The sequence below is a fragment of the Podarcis raffonei genome, chromosome 2 (genome assembly GCF_027172205.1).
Source record: "Podarcis raffonei isolate rPodRaf1 chromosome 2, rPodRaf1.pri, whole genome shotgun sequence".
NCBI classification, from domain to species: domain Eukaryota; kingdom Metazoa; phylum Chordata; class Lepidosauria; order Squamata; family Lacertidae; genus Podarcis; species Podarcis raffonei.
The window spans coordinates 108,318,184-108,325,108 of record NC_070603.1 but is presented as its reverse complement, the minus strand read 5'-3'; positions in this window follow the sequence as shown (position 1 = coordinate 108,325,108).

Genomic DNA, 6,925 nt, shown 5'->3' with positions numbered 1-6,925 from the left:
ATGTTCAGTTCACATTGAGTTCATGAAACACCATACCCTGACCTGTCCTTAATGCATAGTTGACCACATCTATTGGAACGTAATTGTTTAAGTCTTGCATTATCAATCATTAGTTATATTTTAATTAGGAGGTTTTCATGCCTGTCTAGTTCTGTGCTCCCTTTCCCAGCCCTTAATCTATCGGTGATTAATGCCTATATGCAACCTTTTGCTTTGTACTTGTGTTAACCAATCAGCAATAAGCACATGTGTGGCAATGCTGTAATATTCAATAAAAGGGACTCCCCGAGACTTGCTCGGGAGATGCCTCCCAGATGACACTCGCTACCTGTCTGTCGTTATTTCAACCCAACAGGACTCGATGGCCCTTGTGGTCTATTCCAACTCTATGATTCTACAAGTCAAAATATTGCTGTGAGTTTGGGGAGAAGGAAGTAGGCTGTATGCGATATCCTTCTAACTGCTGGATCCAGGAAGTGTTAAAATATAAGCCAGAGTAATGGGCCATTAAGAGAACAAAGGAAAAGGAGGCTCTGAGCAAGACAGAAAATGTGTAGAACAACAACCACCACCACCACCACCAAAGCCAGAATTTTTCAAGTAACGTGACCTAGAAGTACGCTGGAGAGAGTCGGAGCAAGGCTTGAAAGCAAGGTTTGATTTCTGTTTGAATCCAAGGCTACGGTATTTGGTTGTCAATGTTGTGAGCCCCTCCATAGTATAGATCTGCAAATAAACCATAGATTATGAAGACACCACCGTCTCTGCTGTGCCTCATTCCAAAAGGAAACACAAACTCTGGGTAAGCGCCTCAAACTCCTGGAATCTCTGGGTTCTTGGGGTGGTGTGCAACAAAATCTAACAGCATTTCTAGATGGCAGACAAAAATGCAAAAGAAAATTAAAAATCATGACCCAATGCCTGTAGTACCATGTTGTTGTTTTTCCATTCTGTACCCTATATCTTTTCCTTCTTTTCCCGGTTATAATGTGGAGGGGAAACCCGATGGACAGCAAGGCTGGAATTTATAATACAAGCAGAGTGGGGAAATTTACATTTCTCCACATAGAAGGAACTGAAATGGGAAAAATATAGAATTTTGAAAAGATTTGTTCGTTTATTTTGCCAGCACCATCTTCACTCATTTTTCTTGTGTAGTTACAGTACAATTGGAAGTAATTAATCTTTCAATAAAATAAAAAATAAAAAGCTTTTTTTTTCAGACAATAAGCAATTAATGTTATTTCTGGGATATTTCCCCCCATTTCATTTTTATGTTATTTCCTTATTTTTGAAGGAATATATTTTGATGTCTTAAAAAAAAATCTGAAAAAAAAGTGAGACAGATTTCCAGGGGTCTGGATAAAAGGTGGATCTACACGGATCCTCGTGGATCCTCCACTTTTTTATAAATAACTCCAATAAATGCAGTGTCAAATCACACCTGGAAGGCACGCCTACAAACTGGACTATAAAAAACGTGGATCCAACACTTTGCTGCGCTGCAGCACCACTAAAACATGGATCTGAGGCATGGATCCTCATGAATTCATATGATTTTTATATTGAAGCAAAATAAAAACACCATGATACTGTAGACCACATCTTAGTCTGTAGGCAGAACAAAAAAAATCACGCATCCACTGTTTCGTGGTGCAGCAATGGCGCAAAAACATGGTTAAAAAACATGGATCCTCATGGATCCTCATGATTTTTGCACTAGATCAGCCCAAACTCACTGTCAAATTACACATCATGTCCAGGGGCACAGCATCCACCACAAAAATCACGGATCCACTCCTGCCTGGCCATACCGTGGCCCAAAAACGTGGTTCCGAAGCATGGATCCTCATGGATCCTCATGATTTTTGCACTAGATCAGCCCAAAGTCACTGTCAAATCACACATCATATCCAGGGGCACAGCCTACACCACAAAAAACTCGGATCCACGCCTGCCTGGCCATACCGTGGCCCCAAAAACGTGGTTTTGAAGCACGGATCCCCATGGATCCTCACGCTTTTTGCATTGGGCCACCCCAAACTCGCCATCAAATCACACATCATGTCCAGCAGCACAGCCTGCACCACAAAAAGCTCAGATCCACGGCTTCCTGGTCATACCATGGCCCAAAACGTGGTTTTGAAGCACGGATCCTCATGGATCCTCATGCTTTTTGCACTAGATCAGCCCAAAGTCACCGTCAAATCACACATCATACCCAGGGGCACAGCCTGCACCACAAAAAACTCGGATCAATGCCTGCCTGGCCATACCGTGGCCCAAAAACGTGGTTCCGAAGCATGGATCCTCATGGATCCTCATGATTTTTGCACTAGATCACCCCAAAGTCACTGTCAAATCACACATCATATCCAGGGGCACAGCCTACACCACAAAAAACTCGGATCTACGCCTGCCTGGCCATACCGTGGCCCCAAAAACGTGGTTTTGAAGCACGGATCCCCATGGATCCTCACGCTTTTTGCATTGGGCCACCCCAAACTCGCCATCAAATCACACATCATGTCCAGCAGCACAGCCTGCACCACAAAAAGCTCAGATCCACGGCTTCCTGGTCATACCATGGCCCAAAACGTGGTTTTGAAGCACGGATCCTCATGGATCCTCATGCTTTTTGCACTAGATCAGCCCAAAGTCACCGTCAAATCACACATCATACCCAGGGGCACAGCCTGCACCACAAAAAACTCGGATCAATGCCTGCCTGGCCATACCGTGGCCCCAAAAATGTGGTTTTGAAGCACAGATCCTCATGGATCCTTATGATTTTTGCACTAGATCAGCCCAAAGTCACCGTCAAATCACACATCATAGCCAGGGGCACAGCCTGCACCACAAAAAACTAAGATCCACGCCTGCCTGGCCATACTGTGGCCCACAAACGTGGTTCTGAAGCACGGATCCTCATCGATCCTCATGATTTTTGCATTAGGCCACCCTAAACTCACTGTCAAATCACACATCATGTCCAGGGGCACAGCTTCCATCACAAAAAACTCGGATCCACGCCTGCCTGGCCATACCGTGGCCCAAAAACATGGTTTTGAAGCACGGATCCTCATGGATCCTCACGCTTTTTGCATTGGGCCATCCCAAACTCACCATCAAATCACACATCATGTCCAGCGGCACAGCCTGCACCACAAAAAGCTCAGATCCACGGCTTCCTGGTCATACCATGGCCCAAAAACCTGGTTTTGTTTTTTTAAAAAAATAATATTTATTCTATAATAAAAGAAAAAGAAAAAAAAGAATACAAAAAACAGAAAAAATAAAGTAACAATTAAAAACAAATCAATCTTTCCATATCCTTACTTTTATTCACTTGTTTCCCTGACCTCCTCACACCTCCCTTTTTTGCATTCCAGTTCAGTTAATTAATTCAGCAAATCCTTTCCCTCTTTGAACTTATCTTAATCCTTTATCTTAGTATATTATTACTTCAAATTCCCATCTATTAACAATCCATTTTTACATAAACCTTAATAACATTACTGCTAAAGCCACTTAACTTCAATCCAACATCATTCTAACATTCATTAATTTTACAATATTTCTGTAAATAGTCTTTAAATTTCTTCCAATCTTCTTCCACCGACTCTTCTCCCTGGTCTCGGATTCTGCCAGTCATCTCCACCAATTCCATATAGTCCATCACCTTCATCTGCCATTCTTCCAGTGTGGGTAGATCTTGTGTCTTCCAATACTTTGCAATAAGTATTCTCGCTGCTGTTGTAGCATACATAAAAAAAGTTCTGTCCCAAAAACCTGGTTTTGAAGCACGGATCCTCTTGAATCCTCATGCTTTTCGCATTTGGCCACCCGAAACTCACTATCAAATCACACATCATGCCCAGGGGCACAGCTTGCAACACAAAAAACTAGGATCCACGGCTTCCTGGCCATACCGTGGCCCAAAAACGTGGTTTCAAAGCACGGGTCCTCATGCTTTTTGCATTGGGCCACCCCTAAATCACCATCAAATCATACGTCATAGCCAGGGGCACAGCCTGCAACACAAAAAACTAGGATCCACAGCTTCCTGGCCATACCATGGCCCAAAAACGTGGTTTCGAAGCTCGGATCCTCATGGATCCTCATGCTTTTTGCAATGGGCCACCCCTAAATCACCGTCAAATCACACGTCATAGCCAGGGGCACAGCCTGCACCGCAAAAATCATGAGTTGCATTACAAAAATCACAAAAATGCCCTTACCTGCACTGTTAATGTCACCACTGGAACATTTTTATTAGAGCCAATAGCAGAATATATGACTATATATTGTACCAAGATATGGTTCATCTTCAAGAACAGATCAAATACATGTCAAAGTATTAAAGAGGAGAAAAAATATGAACCTGCTTACATACTGTCAACTAATATCCAGATTCAACAAACACTGTATGGCAAACATTTAAATCGGTGAAAAGACAGAATTTGAGTCCATCATAACAGAGTTCTACCTTCTGGGTAAAATTTATAAACTATTACTCAAATATGACACCGAGCCCGAACAAGCAAAACCTTGTATGACAAAATGGATGCAAAAATTTTAAGAGCAGTTCACAGTGGAACAATGAGAACAATTATGAATAAAGGAATAAAATTTACTGCAAGTTAAGCCCTAAAAGAAAATTGGTACAGTGTAACCTCGGGTTGCAGACATAACCCGTGACTGAGGCACGTACGCAACCCACAGCGTTCGCATCCTTAAGCGCCACGTCTGCACAGGCACCAGCGCAATTTGGCGTTCCGGTACTTTCAGGTTTCCCGCGGTCCGCAACCCAAAAACACTTAACCTGAAGCAGCCATAACATGAGGTATGACTGTACAAAAATGTTCTTTCAATGGTATATAACTTTGAAAAATATACAGAAGATGAATAATGCAATGAATGGACATTGCTGGAAATGGGATAGACCTTAAGGAATCTTCTTCCATTTATGGTGGACCTGTGAAAAGACCAAAAAGTTTGGGAGGAAAGTTCATTTCGAAGTGAAAAAAATGTAAAAAAAAACACCCTAAATTTGCATTGGACCCCAAAACTATGCTGTTGGGAATGACTCCTTCAGCTACTGTATTGTGAAATCATCAGTCGAAATCACTAAATCATATTTAGTTATATGACCACAGCAGTCAGAGTGGTGTTGGCCAACATATGGAAATCTGACATATGTCCTGAAATAGATGCATGGAAAGAGAAACTATCAGAATATGCAGTAATGGCAAAACTCGCCAATTTAGTAAATAATTGACTCATCTTTATAATTTGTATACAACTTAACAGAACTGTAACAAAATGAACATCTGTATGGATTTGTGTAACCTTAGTTACACAAATATTTCCTGTTTAAAAATAGAAGCTTTGTGTGTATATGATAAAGAAAAAAATATATAGTAGAAGAAATCTTGTCTGTCTGATCTAGAAATGAAATCATATTTTAAAATAATTCTTGCTTTAGATTTTTATAATCATATATGGTATTTCTCCAGTAGCAAACTACCTAGAATTGGAAATAATATTTAGTACACTAACCTTTGTTTAGCTCTTGATAAATGTCAGCTTGCTGAGTTATTTTGTACCATTGTGATTCAATGTTATATTTGTGCTCAACAAGGGAAACCCACATGACCTGAAGGTGTTGCTGTGCAATGCTAGGTCAATGATTCATAAGACCACTGCCATCCATGACTTGATCGTGGATGGAGGATTTGACCTGGCATGTGTAACAGAGACTTGGTTGGATGAAGCAGATGGTCCTGTCCTAGCTGCTGATTGTCCACCAGGTTTCTCTTACACACAGCAACCCAGGTCATGTGGGGGGGGGGTTGCAGTGATTTTTAGAAAGTCACTAACTTGCATCAGGTGTCCTACTGGGAAGACCCAGTTCTCTGAGTGCATGTTCTGGAAGTTGGGCAATAGGGGCAGTACAGGATTCCTTTTGGTGTACTGACCTCCCCACTGCACCAAGGATTCCCTGCCCGAGCTGCTTCAGGTCATGGCAGATGTTCTCCTTGAGATACCTACTTTGGTTGTCCTTGAAGAGATTTCACCCCTCCCATATCCAAGAATCTGCTGATGTTCTCTGCTGATTCTCCAGAGAGGAGGGGGCGGTTTCTGCTCTCTATTTATTCCGCTCCAGCCTCACATCAGAGAAAGAGAGAGAGAGACTGAGTGTTAGAGAGAGATCGTGTGTGTAGATAAGGTTGCTGCTAAGAGCAGCTGCAGACACTCAGTGCAGTTCAGCATTTTCGTTTAGACCTCATTTAGCTCTGTACATAGTTGTGTATTATAGTTGTAGATAGAATAAAAGAAGATATTCTACAGAGCTGCTCTCCGAGTCGTTTATGCTCTGCTATACTCTGCTGTGCGACGACTGTTTTCTTGTTGGAGTGAATCGGGTGCTCACAACTCTAAGCTGTGAGTCCACAGCACTTTGACCTGTTCCTGTGTAGAAGGTGGTCTCTGGAAGTGCTACCCAGCTCGCCTAGCCCAGTCGGGGCTGAAGTGGATGAATCCAGTCGGTGGCACAGGCTCAAGGGCGATGCTGACACATACCCCCCCCCCCAAAAAAGCACTGGAAGGACACATCAGCTGATGTTTAGGTATGAAGAGACAATAGGAATGAAACAATTTCCTGGGGTATATTCCTGGTTTCCTGAAATGCACTGGGTTAGCATGTTCTTTCAAGAGCAATGATAACATACAGATAGCTAATGTATCAAAATCCAGAAAATACTTTCTCCATCATGGACCCCATTTTCAATACAGGAAAGATCATACTAACCTTCTTAGGCAGCTGTATTTGTTATTGAGATCATCTATATTAATTGTTCTGAGCCATAAAGGTAAAGGTAAAGGTACCCCTGCCCGTACGGGCCAGTCTTGACAGACTCTA